We start from the raw sequence: 19861 nt of genomic DNA on the forward strand, positions 1-19861 counted from the left end.
TTTTTCATTGTCCTGCCATCTCTTGAGTCATATATTACATCAGTGAAAAGGTTATACCAACTGCTGTTCTTGCCAGAACTCCCTTTGTCTTTGTCTAAGAATTAACTTGGCAAGATATTAACTAAAACTATGCAGAGAACTCAAAGCTACAAGAACCACTTCTGTATATAAACAAGTTGTGTAGACGTACATGTTGGACTTGGTTTGTCTTGTCTGGATGTCAAGGAGTTATTGATATGTCCAGGCAAGACTTGTGGAACCTACTTGTGGAACCTACCTACAAGACTTGTGGAACAGCAACAACATTAAATAATCAGACCACTGTCACAGAGAATATCAGCAGTCAGAGACTGCTAATCAGAGTATCTGTCAGTAACATAAGTTTCAGGTTTAAACATCCTGAACAGCTCAAATGTGAAGGCATTTGTATTGCTAGTTCTCTTTCCAACATGTTTTGTTGGCTTTTGGAAGATGTGGAGCACATTCATCTATTTGACAATAATGAAAAGTTTGATACAAAAAAAATATAGTGACCCCCTTGGATACAGATGGTCTTCTCTTATAGAAGATAAGAACACTATTATTGCAAAAGAAAGTTGCAACTAGGCCTTTTTGAAATAAAATATTTTTGGTACTTGTTGCTCTGATGATTCATTAAGGTTCTTCAAAATGCTTAATCTATTGTTGTACTACACATCTATACAGATATGTACAAACCACACAGAGCACAACAAAGCAGCAGAACCAAAGGCTGTGATTTGGCTAGCAGAGCAATGAACAGTCTTTAAATTCTCTGTTTTCAACTTTATTTCAGTATCTCTCTGAAAGGTTCATTAAAATGATACCCTATATCCCTATATAACTGCAGTAATATAAAGAGAGCACTTTGAACACTTGCAATAATTATAAATATAACAATAAATTTTATTATTTATAAGTAATAGTTCTTGTTCTTCCCATATTGTCTGGTATTTATTGTATAAATTACTGATAAAATCTGTTTTGAACTCCTGCTCTTTCCCAGGGTACAATCTAAAAAAACTCTCCACAATATTAATAATCATATAGAAATAATTAGTTACATTAATATCACATATTTCAAATATTATTTATCACACTACACTGCATTTCCTAATTAATCTAATATAAGCTATACAGAAATTTTCATTTAGCATGGACAGGCTGTATCCAATAGGCCAAGTGGTTACACAGCAGAGGGATCCCCATTGGACAAGAATTCTCATTGTGGCTAATGGGAGTTTGTTGTATTCTGTATCCAGTTCTGTCATTTAGAAGTTTGTCTCAGTGGAGATCCTGTAGAGAGGGGTGCAGACAGAAAGGAAAAGTGATGGAAGGGAGAAGAAGAAAATGGAGTTGTTTCTGAATAAACTCATAGTCAAATCTGTATAAAATTACTTTGTGTTTGGGAGCTATAAAACATTTGGTGATGAGATTTTGAACCAACTAAGCATGTGAGCCTGCAAAGCTTGTGAATGTTCTGCAACTTCATTTCACTGCATTACTGGGCCCACATTCCTGAACTGCTTTATACTATTGCTGCTGCTGATTATTTCTCCAGCTTCCTGACTTGCACAACCTCTGAAGGTTCATTTTCCTTATCAATCCACAACTTGGTTTTTCACTGGCTAGCCAGTGCAGCATGGCCCAGATCCCACCATCACCTTTCCCCCTCTCCACCCCAGTATAACCTACTCTTCCCCAGAAACAATGAAGGTCTTGGGCTTGTGACAATCTATTTGAACTGCACAGGCATTCCTCACAGTTTTTGAGGGCTCCTGGGAGGCCTGCTCGGCTAACCCCCCACCCCTGTACATGGTGGCTAAAATTACAGAAAAGCTGCAGTTCAGTGCAGCAGTGAGGCAGTGGGGCAGAGATGGAGCGGGTGTGGGGTGGTGGCAGGAGGCCCCCTGGTCTTTGGAGCTGCCCCTGGACCTTGGAGACCATGGACTGGGGCCCCAAGGTCCGGGGGTAAGAATACCTTTGCATATAGAGCCCTGAATTTACTCCAGCAAAGCTGAAGGCTATAATGCTTCACTGCCTGGGCCCTGAAAGCCAAGGAATATATTTGCGCTTTCTTGCCAACTTGAAAGGAGATGCCAATTCTTATGAAGCTGCTCTTCAGAACTTAGATCAGTGGTTCCCAAGCTGGATTCCTCCAGATGTTGAGGAATTACAACTCTCATCATCCCCAGCTACAATTTATTGTAGCTGGGGAAGCTGGGAGTTGTAGTTCAGAAACATCTGGAGGAACCCAGCTTGGGAACCACTGCCTTAGATGATAATTTCCTCCTTTCTCCTCCTTCCTTGTACTTTCTTCTTACCCCAGAAAGCAGCAGTACAAGAAAGGAGGAGCTACCACTGCTACTGATGTGGAGACACTGCCCACAAAGCTAATTTTGTGCACTGTCCTGCACGAAAGGTCACTTGCAGCAGGTGCAAAAAAGGGGGATACTTTGCTAAGGTTTGCAAGTCTGCTGTTCTCTATATTACTGATTCACTATATGATAAGGATGAGGCCAATGAACAACTTCCTGACAGCATTTTAAGTGTGACAGAATCAGAGCCCATTTCTTCACATTGTCAAGTTCAACTTAATGGCCACACAGTGTGGTTGCTGGCTGATTCTGGTTCTCCATATACTATCATTTTCCATATACTTTACAAGAAACTCCTACATCAGATCTTCACCTGCAGTCATGGGGATATGGAGGTTCCCCAGTGCCATAAATGGATACTTCACTGCTGTCCTGGAATACAAAGGATGTACTGCAGAAGGAAAAGTGTATATTCGTACCATCCCCAACTTACGTCCACAGATTCAAGTTTGGTGTGGTATACAAATTTGATGAATGAATGAATGAATAAATAAATAAATATGTCACAAAAGGGAGTCTCAGTATGGGGGTGGAAACATCAGAAAGATCTATGGATAACGTTAGACCCAAATAGCATGGAACTTGTATTACAGATGATGGAGCATCCATATGCTGATGTGGTTGCTGATTTCTCAGATGTTTTTGCTGATACACCTGGCACTGCCATACATCTCAAACATAAAATTCAGGTGGAGGCAAATGCAATACCAGTAGAATACAAAGTGAGGAACATACCCATAGCATTGTGCCAACCACCTAGAAAGGAGCTTTCAAGACTACAGCATGCCGACATCCTAGAACCTGTTGATTCATCAGATTGGGTCTCTTCCATTGTTCTTGAGAGGAAATCAGATGGTACTCCCTGAATGTGCATCATGAATAGTACACTCTGATGTGAACTTCAACATGGTGGTGTATTGTCATCCATTACCCAATATCAATGACAAATTGCCTCAAAAGTTGCTCCATTGCATATTCTTTTTTTAAAAGAATGTAGCATTTAACTGGGATGCATCCTGGAAGGGCTGTTTTCAGGCGGTCAAATTGGCCATTGCTTAAAGCTCTGTTCTCACTTCTTTTTACAGCAACAGGCACATATTTGTAACCACTTACGTTTCTGAATATGGTTTGGGTGCTGTCTTGACCCAGAAAAAAAGGGACAAAGAAGTTACAGTTGCTTTTGCTTCCACGGTGCTTACTGCATCAGAGAAGATGTATTCTGTAATTGAAAAAGAAGCTCTAGCATGTTTCTGGGCAGTGAGGTACTTCAGGACTGACTTGTGGGGCAGAAAATTCACTTTATGGTCAGACCATAAAGCCCCTATCTGTTTTATTTATTACTTGGGGATCAAGTCAAGCAACGCCATGAATAACTAAGTGGATCACCAGACCAAAGGATTTTGATTTCCAGATGGAATATCTTCCAGGTCTTTGGAATACCACTGTAGATTGTTTATCCCAACTTCCACTTCCAGGCCAAGAGGAGATCCCAAAAGATGAACATGAAACCATCATAATTGCATAAATAGCCTCTTCCACTCATGGAGTGATCACATCTTCTGAATGGAAAGCGGCCCTCAGTGCTGATCAAATGCTTATTCAACATAAACCTTTCCTAAGCAATGGATGGCCATGCAAAAACAAGATACCTGAACATCTTCAACCTTACATGCATGTTGCAAATGAGCTGCCTCTTCTTAAAGAGCTGGCGCTGAGGACGGATCGTTCGGTGGTGCCAACCTCCACACAAGCAAAAGTGATAAAAATTGCCCACAAAGACCACCTGGGCATGAGCTTGACTAAAAGGAGAATCAGAGAAAGTTCTTGGTGGCCAGGTATGGACAAACACACTGAAAATGGGATCAGGTACTGTATGGCTTGTGCTGTATCTGACAAGTCACAGAATAGTTTTGCCACCCCCTTGACCTTGGGAAAAACTTGGGAAAAGGAAAAACTTGCTCTGGATATAATGAGGTCTTTTGATAACCAACCCACAAACCAAATATTTGTTATAGTGATGGTGGATCACTATTCCAGGTGGCCAAAAGTTTCGTTTGCTGACATCACTACTACAAACATGGTGATCCAGTTCATGGCTGCAGTTTTTGTGAGATAAGGGGGCTATTCTCACGATTAACAAAAATCGGGCTAGGCTCTCCTAGCCCGATTTTTGTTAATCGTAAGAACCACAGGGCTCGCAAGAGAGCCCGGTGGTTCTTGAGCGGCTAACCCACTCAAGTAGCCTGCCCCCTACCCCGGGTTTGCGGAGTGAGCGCTCCGCAAACCCGGGCTATCTGCTCGTGAGTAGCTGCAGCGCCTCTCCACGCTGTGGATACTCGCAAGTAGACCCCTGACCGGGAGGTGAAAAGCCGCGTCCCAGCTCTGGGAGTCTCCCCAGTATGCCCTGTGCACTCGTGCAGGGCATACTGGGGCTTCCGGGGGCCACGTGGCCCCCGCTTCCCCCAGCCCCCGCCAGCTCCATCATGGAGCTGGCAACCATGTGGACAGCCAATCTGGTCACCCAGAGCTCCCTGCTCAGTCGTCTGCAGGGAGAGCGGGCTTAGCCTGCTCTCCCCGCAGTTTTGGAGAAAGCCGGTCTCACGGATTGTGAGACCCACCTCAAGGTCTTCCTTAAGAACTAGTGACTGACAATGGGACACAACTTACCTCATTTGAAATGGAGCAATATTTGCATAACTATGGGATACAATACAAGATTTTTCTTTGTACCATCCTAGAGGGAATGGCTTAGTGGAAAGAATGAACAGATAGTGAAAGAAAGTTTACAACAACCCTGGAAACAGGTAATCCATGAAATTCTATTTGCTTATTAAATTTCTCCTCATTCCACTATAGGAAAATCACCTATTTAACTGCTGAGAGGATGCAAAGCTGCCACCAAGCTTTAAAAAATGACAACAAATGATAAGGCTTTCCTTGCCATCGCACCCTGATGCAGAGATTCATGATCAGGTAAGGGAGAAGCAACAAAAATACATAGTGTATGTGGATCAGAAATGGGGTCTGAAACAGTGAACATTTCAGATGGGGAACTTTGAGTACGGCTGCCTTATAACGTGAGAAAGGGATGTTCCCAATATTCTGGACCAAAACGGATAATTGAAATCCAAGGACATTCTGTCATGTCGGATGGAACAGTTTGAAACTTTCCAGTATACATACTGGATCAAGTGGGGGGGGGGAGGGAGGATGAGAAAAGGGGTTTTAATTATTTCCTATGGGAATTTCACACATGGTAGCCTGGATCAAGCCTGATATAGCCTATTTAAAATAGTTAGATTGTGCAATATTCACATTTATGTATAAACATTTCATTAAAACTACTTACAGTTGATTTATATCTATATGTTTTGTGCTGCAACTAACCCTATACATTACTGCATTTCAATGATAATAGATATATTTATTCCAAGATGTGCTTTTTAAAAAATGTTGTGCAAAGTGCAAATATTATGACAAGCACACACTAGTTAATTGCGACATACTGATGTATTTGTTTTACTGAGGTATCTCTTGGGAAAGAGATTTTGCAGGGTGATAATGAATGTGAATGACTGTTGCTTAATCATTTCAGTATTAGCATAAATTCTGAATGAATAAATTTGCTGGTGACAAGATATAATGTGGAATTAATACAGCTATCATCTAAAACATTCAGTTCTAAACACAATTCTACAGAGTTCTTTTGCTGTTTACAAGGAAGATGAGAAGTTGCAGATTACGTCCTCAGTTCTGATATCTGGCTTCACTTCCCCTTAAATGGAGAATAATGTGGAAAAGAATTTCAGCAAAAAACTTATGTATTAGCATTCATGCTACCTTAAACTGGAAAGCACTAGCAGCAGTGTGTACAAAGTGCCAGCATTTCATTAGTTAGGATGCCAGACATTATGTTCAGGGCTGATTCACACATCATTCATGTTCATCCATGTTAATACCTTTCATGTATGAATGAACCATTGCAGATTAGTTATAAATGTTATTTTCATTTTGTCTGATACTGACTCAAATACTTCCCTACACAGTGAGTTCACACATTCTGAGCAAAAGTAAATATTTTATTTCATATTGTAATACTCTACTAGAATATAAATAGTTGTTTAGATCTTTGATATGCTGTGGTATGCTTGGATTTTCCCTGAATCCCAGAAGACATTCATTATATTTGGGCAAAGAGTATGGGAAAATAAGCCAATTGTAAGGTTCTTTTGAAGAAAAAAACACACACTTGGAAGGATTCAGGCTTCTTATTGTAGGAGCACTGAAGGACTACAAGAATGAAAAAGGATGAACAGACTGATTTTGATGTTTGGTTTCAATACCTGAAGGAGAGATCTCAGCTTTTACTAACCAGGACAATGTCATGTGTGTAACATTTCCTGGCTCTTGGGAGGACTGATTAGCAGAATCAAATAATATTGTTTTCATCTATTCTTTTGAGGACTTTGACTCCTCAAGATCTTGCTGAGCTCTGTGAAAGAACTGGCCCTTGAAATGTACATAAAAGAACTTCAATCCCAATCACATCTCAATTGCTTAATGCACCTGCACTAACAGTTCATAAAATGTGTTCTTCTTTGCTATTTGAAACCAGCTGGAACAAATGAACAGGACAGGACTAAATCCCATTGCCTGACATCCAGACATACATTGTGTGTACCAGAAAACATCCCATATACACAATGCTGGAGGGGAAATTTTTGCCACTCATCCCTTCCTCCGCAGTGTAACCCTCAGGGACATATTTTGGGAGGTAAGGTGATGTCAGAGCCATGAGCAGCAGCCACTTGGTGCACACAGTTAGGAACCAGGACTAGAAGAGCCAGACAATCTGTCAGGGCTCAGGAATCAAGACCAGTAGCCATAGGTCAGGAATGTACCAACCAAGTACATAGTCAGGAATAAGGCGACAAGCCTGGAGCCAAATGTCCAGAGATCAAGCCAATACAATCAGGTCAGGGAGAAAAATGAGCCAAAGGTCAGGAACACACCAGAGGTTAAGAGAAGAAGTCAGAGACAAACCAAGAGCAGGTGGTCAGGAACACACCAGAGAGCAGGCCAAGAAGACAGAGGTCTTCAAGGCAGCAAGTTTGTTTTTTTTTAAAGCAGCAAGGAGACCTTGAAACTGAGGCAAGTTCTGTTTCAGACATGAAGCCTCTGTCTCCTGGGAAGCCCATGGCTGGTCTTAGAGTGGGGCCTGGAGACTCAAATGATGTTGCAGTGCAGCCAGTCACCACAAGGGGCAGGGGTAAGCAAATCCCAGCCTCAGGGAACTCTGACAAGTGGCCTGCAGAGGCAATATGAGACCAGCAACAATCACCCCTTTCATTGCATGTGTGGAACATATTTTGGCATGCACAGTGTTTGCATTTCATAAATGAAACTAACTTGTTTCAGTGGTGCTTAATAGTCTTGAGTAATGTTTTTTTAAACTACAGTCTTAATCACCCCTGCCCTTCGGTCATCATGGTCAGGGATGATGGGAGTTGTAGTCCAAAACCAGCAAGTTATCCAAGACTGGTGCATAGTCATCACTAACCTAGTCAGGATCCTGCCAATTATAGATCTTTAGATAGATTTATTTCAAAATCAACCATTTTGTGGGGGAAAAGTGGTATCTCAGATAGTTTAAAGGCAAAAAAGCATGGCTGATACATGGACAGTAGATTCTCCCTTAACTTTATATTGGGTAATGAAACTACTCAATAAATAAATAAATAAATAAATAAAATGACATATCAAAGATAAAAACCCAATATATCGCAGGCCAAAATAAGGGTTACATAGGGCCACTGTGTTATCACTATTAATTTTCCTCAACTGATTTTCTACAGGTAGACATTAATTGGGTTGTTTTGTCAGCATGAAACATCTATGATCTAATTGGCTCACCTGCAGACACTCCATGCAGACTGAAGTTAGAAAGAAAGGTCAAAAATCAATGAACAGATGGCATCTGGCAAAAGCAATTAAGTGCTGAAAATTCCATCCTTCCTTACACAAGCTGCTCAGAATGTTAAATAAGACATTTGACCAATGAAATAAGGCATTAACTATCATATTTTCCTTTGGACAGTTATAATCTATTTTGTAGTACAAATAGAAGGTCTTCTAATGTTGAATATAATATTTGTCATATGACAATACAAAGTCTTTCAAAGCAGAAAGAGAAGTCCCAATGTCAGAACCATTTAGGAACATAGGAAGCTGCCATATACATTGGTCTATCTAGCTTAGTATTGTCTTCACAGATTGGCAGCGGCTTCTCCAAGGTTGCAGGCAGGAATCTCTCTCAGCCCTATTTTGGATAAGCCAGGGAGGGAACTTGAAACCTTCTTCTCTTCCCAGAGCGGCTTCATCCCCTGAGGGGAATATCTTGCAGTGCTCACACTTCTAGTCTCCCATTCATATGCAACCAGGGCAGACCCTACTTAGCTATGGGGACAAGTCATGCTTGCTGCCACAAGTCCAGCTCTCCTATCCTCTTGAATATCCTCCTATCAATTTGAATTTACAATCTTATTTTGATTATGCTAAACATACCTGCAGGGAACTGCTTCATCAAAAACCAAATCATTCACATATAATGTGCCTTTGGTGCATTTTCTTTCGTTCAAACACAATAGATTACAACTCTAGTTAGACATCCATATGGTCAGCCAAACAAACAGCAGGGTGTGATATGGAGAAAGAATAGATTTGAGGATCTGAAACAGCTGGCAGGGAATAGGATATTTGAATCTACTCAAAGGAAAGAACCTCTTCAGACTCAATTGAATAAATTCACTTTGTTTAAACGAATTGGGGTGGGTGGGGAATTAAGCTATAATGTACTTCACCTGCATACATTTTTCACTTAAGAATGGCTACCCAGTGCATTTTGTATTTAAATTTGGGAAGCATAGCAAATACATTCAGTGTTGTGCAACTACTGGTTTTAAATCAGGCATGAAACTCTGCCTGCAGGGTCTTCATCTTAGTTCAGTGCTTACTTGGAAGCAGGTAATTATGGGAAAGTATTCTCCTGGAAGATTCAGAGTTGTGCTGAAGACATAGAATTTCAATATATTTCCTCTGTAATGTTCACATCATATCTTAATGAACAGCGCATTAACCTTCTAGCAGCCCATAGTCTGCAAGATCGACTTTGATTTCTGTAGCTCATTTGGATTCTAAACTCTTTGAATGAGAGCAAGAATAGCTAACATTATTACCCACTAATAATGCACTAGATGTTTTTGTTGAATGTTTCAGGATTTATAGTCAAGACCAAAAAAAAAATAATATTGGTAGAAGTGAAAAAGGCAGGCCTAACTCTGGACAAGGAAGTGTCCAAGTTCTATTCTTAGTTACGGCTCACGTACTGTATTTTACGGACTATAAGACGCTACAGACTATAGGACGCACCTTAATTTTAATCCAGTTTTTCAGGGTTTTAACATATTACACTGTTATCAACTGTACCGAAAAGTCCTGCTACCGGTAGCGCCAGGAAAGGACTCTCAGCCTTGCTTCAGTTTGTTCTCCTTTCTTCTTGCCTCAGATAAGTCCTCTTTCAATTGCTGCTACTCCACTCCTTGTTTTCTCTTCAACCTGCTTCTGACTCTATTAAAAAACAACAACACCTCTTTCGTTTCCCAGCTCTCCGCTCCTCACCAGTATGCACATACCAGATGAGGGAGCTCTGCTTTCTTAATTCTTTTCACTTTCTTCACTCCTGCTAGCTCCAGGAAAGGACTTTCAGCCTTGCTTCAGTTTGTTCTCCTCGCCTCAGATAAGTCCTCTTTCAATTGTTGGTACTCCACTCCTTGTTTTCTCTTCAACCTGCTTCTGACTCTATTTTAAAAAAAAACACCACCCTCTTTCGTTTTCCAGCGCTCCGCTTCTCATCAGTATGCACATACCAGAGGAGGGAGCGGCTACCACTTCGGCTTTCTTAATTCTTTACACTTTCTTCAGCTGAATATGCTTGCAGAAAGTAAAACAGAAAGCTGAAAACAATGGTGTTGCTGGTGGTGATGTAATTGCACGATCGGGGAATCCACAGGATCGGGGAATCCACAGGGTGAGCTGGGGCGGCAGTCCCCAGGCTGCACAGAGTTAATAGCATCGTTTAGCATTGTTTGCTGGGGGATACCCCCCCGCCCTCGGGCAGGCTTGCGAGTAAAAGATGCACCTGAATTTTGGTGGCTATTTTTCGAGTGAAAAAATGCATCTTATAGTCCGTAAAATATGGTAATTCTTTTTGAAGCTAACAATAGGAATAAAGGAAAATCTTCATACAATTAGCATAAACTTGCATTTTTTCCATCACAGTTCTGCTGACAATGTGCACTGAGGATAAAAATCAAAATCAAAGAAAGGATAAAAGTGATCTTATACAGTGATATTTTTTGGTACATTGAATTGTTGTAATTCAACCAAGGAAAATTAAAATTGGAAGGCAACATTCAAAGATAGGATGGTCAGATGTGAACTTTTAGATGATCAGAGCATCTTTAAAAGCTGTGCAGAAGGGGAAATCCCACCATTTTCCAACATGGCAATGCTTGGATTGTCATGTTGTCTTATTTATATTAAAAATTGTCTTTATATTTAGAAAAACCATGATTAACTTTTGTCCTGTTCAGTCCTGGAGGCATATTACATAAAAACCTTGCTGCTGCTAAATAGATCTGGTTCTGGTTGGAGCCTGGGAGACTGCTGAAGCATCTTGCATATGATCAGAGGTGCACCTAGGTAATTTTGGAGCCTGTATGTAAAGGCCTTTGGAGGCCCCCCTCTCCTGCAAATTAAGCATCATCATGCTTGGTCAGGTGAACATACCATCCAGGACAGACTAAAGAGGCTTTGAGGTGCCCCAAGGGCTGTGGAGGCCCTGGACTTCAGCTCGGAAGTCCAGGGGGAAGAGCACCTCTGCATATGCTGTACTGAGTTACATTGTGCAACAAAGGTAGGCAATCAATGTAAACAGTACATTATTTAGTTATTGTGAGGCACATAATTAAAACTTTGATAGTACAACTAAAATGGCCACTTAAAAGAAATAAACCATAACATAAGAAAAATATATATAGAATTAATACAACTCAGGTAATAATGCCCTCAGAGGTAACATAACTCAGGTAAAAATACACATTTCATTTCTGAATACATTCATAGTTACATCTCTTTCCGTAAAATATTATCTGTCAAGCTTTATTATCGAAATAGAATTTTATGCTTTGGATTACCCACTCCAAGACTGAATGATGGGACATCCTACCTGAAACTGAGATTTATCTTCCCTATTAATTTCTAAGATACTTCTTTTCACATATAAATATGCTTATACTACTGGAACATTGAGAAGCTTGGGCTTCCCAAAGTTCAACAAATATCTTCTGATTAACACCGGTTATAACACAGTAAGCTATTCTCACAACCGGGCGGGTGGGGGTGAAGGCAGGGATGGACCTACCTTCCGCCCAGATGATCCATGAAGTTTCCTTTGGTGCACCACTATGCACCAACATAACCTGCACTGCATGGAGCAGCACAAATCTCTGGAACCTGGGATTCATTGTTCAGACCTCCAACAATTTCACATTGCACTGTGTGATGAGCATGGTGAATTGAAGGATTGCCTCAGGAGTCAGGCATTCTAGGCGCCTGACTCTGTGTATGCATGGGCTGCGTGCTCACACAGAACCTGGGGTAAAGGGCATGCTCATGCCTTTTAACCCAGGTAAAAGCCCAGGTACAAAACCTGGGCTTCCAGGGAAGGCAGTTATGGGATTGGGCTCAATCCCAGCACTGCACACAAGCAGCCCTACCCAGGTTGGGCTTCCCTAACTTAGGTAGGGCTGCTCGTGTGTATAGCCTTATTGTATTGTAGTGAAAATGGACAGTGTCTAGTGACTGCTTTTTTGACTGATGTACTTGTATTATAATCTTTCCAAAATAAACTCTTTGGGGAAACAATATTGAACAGCCAGTCTCCTTGACTCAAACATTTATAATGCCTAGTAATCTTGCATCCATTGTCACTTTCGTTCTTGTTTCTTTGACATAAGTTGAAAAACAGAGTGAAGCATTTGTCCAGGTAACTTTCCACTTTTCCTTTAGTGCTTCCAGATTTGACCATTGCTTTGTATAAAAGTATTGTTTTGGAGTTGCAAGACAGAAAATCAATAGTGCATCAAGCCCAATTTATTTTTCAGCTGCTAAGAATATTGGTTCCAGATGGCCATATCAAAAAACACTTAGTTCAGCTTTTAAAAATCAAGATAAAATCTACAAGAAAAACTTGAATCCTAGATAAAAAGGCTTGCCTTTTAGAACCATGTTTGTTTGTTTGTTTGTTCTAAAACCATACCATCAATATTAATCATCTGCAGAAAAGTTTGGGGAAATAAGCAAATAATCTTTACATATTTTCAAGAATATTTATGTATTCTACCTTGCACATCTTGATTGCTCTTCTAGGACCATAATGGACTCTATAGGTATAGAGGCTCAATGTAACAAAAACATTCTGACAGGCATGCAGTGTGGCTTGGAGAGCTGCCAATCAGAAAAGGAGTCCCTCCTGCAAATAGAATCATGAGGGATGAGGTTGGGGAGAAGAAAAATAGTTGGAATTTGGTAGTTGGTCTTCTGAGGGACCTCTGGCAGGGATCTCTAAAGAGAAAAGCCTTCAGAGATGTGCCAGCTGTGTTTTTGAGGAGCCCTTAAGCTCTGTTTCAATGTTAAAGGTAAGGTAAAGTGTGCCTTCAAGTCGATTTCGACTCCTGGTGCCCACAGAGCCCTGTGGTTTTCTTTTGGTAGAATACAGGAAGGGTTTACCATTGCCACCTCCCATGCAGAATGAGATAATGCCTTTCAGCATCTTCCTATATCACTGCTGTCCGATATAGTACCAGCGGGGATTCGAACCAGCAACCTTCTGCTTGTTAGTCAAGCATTTCCCTGCTGCACCACTGAAGGTGGTCCTGTTTCAGTGTTACCAGTCCTTAAATGGGCTTTCCAAAAGATATTTGATTTTAATAGTAAGATTGTGGCCTTTTGGGTAAAGCCTGTTCTGTTGCAATTCATACATTTTACTTTAGTTAAAACCTGCAACCCTTTAGAACCCAAATAGACCTACCAACCTATATGTTATAGTAACCCAGCCTTGTTTGTAAATAATTCCTCTCAGACTATCTCTTCCATGATGTTTCCTGATCATGCCCCAATATTTATTTAAATGGGTAGTCTTTTGCAGACCCCAGTGCCCTGGGGTGAGACAAGAAGTGGCTGACAATTTTAATTATTTTTCAGTGTAAGAGCCCCATTTGCATGGAGGCTGTGATGTGTTTCCATGGTGACAGAGGCTTCAGGAGGAAGGGAAACCACTGTGTGAGAAGTCCCTGTTCATTCCACAATGCATGTCGGATACAGGAACACGGAGAAGCACACATGTTCTTCCTCCAACCTGCTGCAGTTTCATTAGAAGCAGTACTAGATTTCATTAATTAGTACATGAGCCAGTAGCATATCCAGCTACTAGGATGTGTTTTGAAATATTTTCTTCTAAAAGCGGCTTTATGTGGAAGGTAGAGATAGAGTAAGGATTTGTTTTAAAATATGGAAATATGTTTGGGCTTGAATAAAACTGATGTATTGCTTATATTCAAGAATACATCATCCATATAATCACTGAGCAAAAGAGCAGTAATCGCTAGGCAAGAGCTGGAAATGCAGTTTTGCTTAATAAAGATCCATTCTCTTTCATAAGCACTTTATTGTCAGTGTGCAAGAGAATGAACAAAGCAAAGCTGACCCCTGTTTCTAGATGTGTTTGAGAGCTGACCTGAACTTCATGAAAAACTCAAAACTCAGAATTCAACTGCTTAGAGACGAATAACCACTTGTGTTATCATAGAAAGTAAATGTCATAAAGTGAAAAGTGAAATGACAATTGACCTCAGTAATGCTATGGACCCGAAGATGAGATATTAAAATGGGCCCATCATTGCCTTCCTCTCCTTCTCCTGACCCCACGTCTCTGCTGCAGAAGAACATGAAGGACACATGTAATATAGTACAGCAGATTAACAGAGGACAGGAGACTACAGTTACAAGGTGTAAACAACAGCAGAACCAAATAATACAGCAGTATCAGCTTTGTGAAATACAAGAGCGCAATTCATGCTTGCTACCGCAAGACCAGCTCACCTCCCCTTCTGTGGGTTCCAAAGGAAGCTTCTTTTCCAAGCTTAACAATTTTTGTCAGGGCTGTAGCGTGGCAGGATTTAAAACCGCCCCCCTCCCCAATATTTTTCATTTGGAAAAGGCAGGTGAAGGGATATCCAGGCAAATCAGTTTAAAATTAGCAAACTACCAGGAAGGATGCTAGGCTAGCGCCACTCTTCCCCAACCCTCAAGTATTGTGAGCCATTCTGGGAGCAAAGAACATTTTGTCCAGAACTTGTTTGGTGGAAAAACAATTGAATATATTTTCAACAACCACAGCACTATCAAAAAACCAGTCAATAAACCCCCTGCCACCACTCCCTTTTTTCTTTCCACAGAGAGGAAAATGATTCATTGCAAGTTGGAAAAAGATCATTTCACATGGGTCATCAGGACTTAGAGGGAAGAACTCAATTATTTAAAAGCATTTTTTAAAGTTCAAAATTGCTCAGGTACAATCTCTCTCTCTCTCTCTCTCTCTCTCTCTCTCTCTCTCTCTCTCATACAAAATAAATGTGGGAAGCAAACCCTCCCCCCCCAAAAAAAACCCACAACCCATTCACACAAAAATACCACACAGATAAGAATTGTTTGGCTTTCCTTTCCACTTGAACCACTTGCTAGCTCCCAGTCCCAGCTCCGTCCTAACTGCACTCAGTTGCCGAGCAGGACAGGAGCTGAAGAAGCTTCTCTGCTGCTGCAGCCGCTGCTGCTCTCCTCCACTCTGACTGACATAAGGGTATTTGGGAGTCACAGAGAACTGCTTGGGGGGGACTGCAGCTCACACTCCTTGATGCAGGACTGGAGAAAGGGCAAGGACTGGCCTTGGGGGCCCCTCAGAGGCTGTGGGCCAGGAGACAAATCTCCCTTTGTCTCATTAATGGTACACCCATGGCTAGTAACATGATTTAAAGTATGTTAGCAATGAAACAAGAGTAAGAAATAGTGATCTCATATAGACAGCATGTGTCACTAACCTTCATTGAGTTCCAGGAGCTATTTAAATATGGCAAGGTCTGAAGAGATTAGGATTGCAATTCTGTGCATACTTTCTTGTGAGTAAGCCCCATTAAAAACAGTGAAACATCTGAGTAAACATTGATAGACTTGCATTGAATCTGACTACAGTTCAGGTATTATGGTTTGTTCTTTTAGTTTGAATACTCTATTATCTGGTTTATTGTCACTTGCTTAAGTATATACTGTCTAGTTTCAGGTTATTTTATTAGGATAAAAGCTTTTTAAATAGGTTTGATTTAATAAATAGTAAGTGGTGAAGTGAAAAAACTTCATATTGTTTCCTTTCTTTGGTCTCAAAATGCTTCTATTAGTACACTATAAATGAAATACAGACTTATTGTAACAATTCCATAACCTTGAACTCAAAGGCAAGTGTTCAGAATCCTTACATTGGTAATGGTACCAACCATATTTCCTGTTCTAGTAGACCATGTTCCTTCTTCAAAAGTGCAAGTATAAACACCAGTAATGTTTGATTGTTTATATTTGCACACTATCTCAAACTTCCATCTCTGGGCGTTTTACAGAATAGGATGACACCCTTGGGGTGAAAAGGGGAGAGAAAGGTGTGTGTGTGTGTGTGTGTGTGTGTGTGTGTGTAACAAACAAATGCTATCTCAGATTTGAACTATAATAACACCCACACTGGATGCACTACAGGTCCATCCATTACTCTCCAGATATGTCTGCTATTGAGTTCAAATGGCCACATCTCTGGTGCTGTAACATTTCACACTTAGAATGTTTTATCCACTCCTTTAAGAGTTAACATCATCATTACTGACATCTTCATTTTATTCATATTAATTCAGCAACTAAATTATGCCTGCAGCATGCTGGTATTTTACTAGCCAATATCAGATTGTAGAAATTAGGTTGGCAGATAAAGCATTTTTATAACACCATCAATGTATAAAAGGGCACAGCAATTTCCGCAGCCCACCCACTGTGCTATAATTAATAACCTCTCCTTATGGCAAGGACTGTGTTAATATATAAATTACATTGCGGCACTTGACAAATTAAATGCAATTATAAATCTTCCCCTAGACCAATTAGCATTTAAACAACAATTAAACATAGGAGATATCCTTATGCAATGACCCACATAGAATGAAGACAATCTTTTCTACAGAAAATTCACTGGTAAATATTCTGTCTGCAATACACAACCTACTTGTTTCAAAACTTTGAAAATTAAATGGGAACAGATCACAAATATACAGACAATGCTTTCATATATACCCCAGAAAGCAGTCAATTACATAAAAGGGCATATTGACCAGTAAAATAGCTTAGAGCTCCTATTATGATCGCTGCTCTTCCCCACACTAGGATTGCCTCTCTTAGGAACTGGGGAACACTGGCATGGGGGGAGCTGCATCTTGAGCTTCTCAAGCATGGCTTAGAGCTCCACAGAGTGAGTTCTTTGTAACGTTCCACATCACAAATGGTATGTGATTAGGAGTTCTTAGGACCATTGTCCCCAATCCAGAAAAAGTTAGTTGCACATAACTTTCATCGACTTGAAGAGGACTTAACTTAGTGGAAATTAATTTTCCCATTGATTTACATTTGGCTTAAACATGACTAACTATGTTTGGATTGATAAATTGATTTAATGGAAGTGAACAATTCTGAGTGGAATAATCTCAGATGAGCATCCATGCTTATCCGTTGTTGTACATACATACACCAGATGGGTGCTTGTACATAGATTATGACCACATCAGTTCTAGGGCTTCACATGGAGTTCTAGTGCTTAGATCATTATGAGTGATGGCATCAATAACATTTTTGAGGTGATGGTAGTGGGGATAAATACAGCTTGTGTAAGGAACTTGTCCTTCTCCGTAGAGGTCAATACTGTCAGAATTTACAGCTCTACACTTGCTGATGTAATTGGTAGGCACACTCAGCTAATTTACACATAACTAGTCATGTGCATGACTAAATCCGGACCATTGTTTTCAATCATGTGGATTGTGCTGCCTGATAACTGATGAATTAATTAGTTTTGCTAATAGAGCAGGGTTTTTTTTTAAATAAAAAAGTGTAATAAATGATTTATAGATTCCCACTCCAATTCCTGTTTCCACTTGTAGCATACTAAAGGGAGTAACAAATTTCTGAAGGATATTTTATTGAATTGAATTGAATTGAATTGAATTGAATTGAATTTATATACCATCCTTCCTAAAGTGGCTCATCGAGGTTTACATTAAGATAAAAATATGTAATAAAACAATTAAAATAAAATAAAACCATTTAACCCTGATTAAAATTAAAACTAGATATCATTAAAATCCAGGCTAATATGATGGTTCTTTAAGGCTCTCCTGAAGGCCTCCAAGGAACATAATCCTCTTATATCCATGGGGAGCACATTCCACAACCTAGGGGCAACAACTGAGAAGGCCCGATCCCAGGTCACCACCAGATGAGCTGGTGGCACCCGAAGACAGACCCCTCTTTATTATCTTAATGAGTGGTGGGGATCTTGTAGAGAAAGGTGCTCTCTCAGGTAACCTGGACCTAAGCCATTCAGGGCTTTAAAGGTAATAAACAGCACTTTGTACTTTGCCTGGAAAGATATCAGCAGCCAGTGCAACTGTTTAAGAGCAGGCATAATGTGATCTCTCCAGGATACCCCGGAGACCAATCTGGCTGAGTGGATGGGTTCAAAGAACCCAGGTCTCCAGGTCCTGAGAGGTCCCCAGCCACATCCCTCCCTATTTTCTTCATTATCTCCCTCACTCCAATGGGCTTCTGCGGAGAGGGGTGAACACAGGCCCCCTTTCCCCCTAGCTACACCCTTGTTCACAGGGTTTACAATATATGGAAGTTGTGCACAGCCCGTTAAGGTTTTGCTGTGGATGAAATATTTAGACATCATTCATGGAACCAACTCCGTTATGAGATCATCATGGTTTTCCTATGATGTACTCTTTCTTAAGCATGTAGCCATGGTTCACTACCTCCCTCAGGATAAGAAGGACATTAAGCTGTGGTGGGGCATCATGTCCCAGCAAAGGGCATTGGCCAGCAGGATGGTAGTGGGCATTTGCAGATTTCAGGTGCACAGCAGGTGACTAGTGTTATTCTGCCAAAGTTGGGTGGGGGTTCAGAGAGGTTGCTAAGCAGATATGCTGGAAATTTAACATGACAAGGTCGTGTTTTTGTGCCTCCTACAAGTTTAGACAGAAACACTCCCATTGTGGAATCAAACACTCCTGGTGCCACCTGCTTTAAATGCAATTTTGGCAGTAAAGCAAAGATTGGATAACAGTCTGAACAGCTGTTCAGTGTTGCTTTGCAAAGGAAACTGCTACTCTGGTTTAGCTAGAGACTCTGCGTTAATATTTGATATTTTACCCACAACAGGCAGGGCAGACCACCCTTTAGGGCATAAAGCTGGCAGAGTGCTGACCCTGGGGTTGCCACCCTCCTCTCCCCACAGCGGTGACTGCAGGTGGGTGGGTGATGGAGAACACCTGCCTGCTCACCCATCCTCCTCGCTGCCACCACCTCCACACACCGCATTCACAGTGAGTGGAGGCAGAGGCAGTGGTTATGTATAATTATATATAATGGCCACACTATTGTGCAACTCTGTGCAATTTTTTGCTTGTGCAACTGCATAACCTTTAAAAGTTATTTTTAAAAAACAGTATTGTATAATATCACCAGTGTTAAGTAAAAGAGCACAATTCTGATCCAATTTAGCAAAATGCTCCATTTCAGCAATTACATTATCTCTTCTAGTGAAAGAAATAGAGAGATCTGTGCTCCAAAAAGCATCTTATGTTTGTCTGCTGTGGCTTTTTTTTGAAAATATAATTCAGGAAGAAAAATGGTCATGAAGTCTAACCGGCAATCTGATACTTTTGGGGTCTAAACATCATCCTAACCGGTTGAGAGCCATTTTTCAATGAATGGCTCCCGCACAGTTGGAGTGACATTCAGAGGATTGAACCATATGGGCAGAGGCCTGTGCGGTTCCTGACCACAGAATCAGCCTCCAAGAGATGGATATCATCACTTTAAAGGGCCACTCAGCCACATTTTAAAAAAATGTGTACAACAAAGGATTATGCTAAAATTAAAGAAGCATCCTTCTTCTATTTCATCATGTCTTCTAAGAAGCAGGATAAGTTATTGGAAAAGCAACTAATGAGCAGTAGCAGTATTTGCCCTTCTTGTATTTG

At 40.7% G+C, this 19861-nt stretch overlaps 1 long non-coding RNA gene across 1 annotated transcript; it reads right to left on the bottom strand.

Moving 5' to 3' along the window:
• Positions 1 to 899: 899 nt before the first annotated feature.
• LOC128322285 (uncharacterized) lies at positions 900 to 9106 on the bottom strand. The gene is made up of 2 exons (XR_008305651.1): positions 8961 to 9106; positions 900 to 1314 (listed from the first exon to the last, which is right to left on the bottom strand). It is a non-coding gene; the product is annotated as an uncharacterized LOC128322285 (long non-coding RNA).
• Positions 9107 to 19861: the final 10755 nt, after the last annotated feature.

The sequence above is a fragment of the Hemicordylus capensis genome, chromosome 4 (assembly GCF_027244095.1).
Source record: "Hemicordylus capensis ecotype Gifberg chromosome 4, rHemCap1.1.pri, whole genome shotgun sequence".
NCBI classification, from domain to species: Eukaryota; Metazoa; Chordata; class Lepidosauria; order Squamata; family Cordylidae; genus Hemicordylus; species Hemicordylus capensis.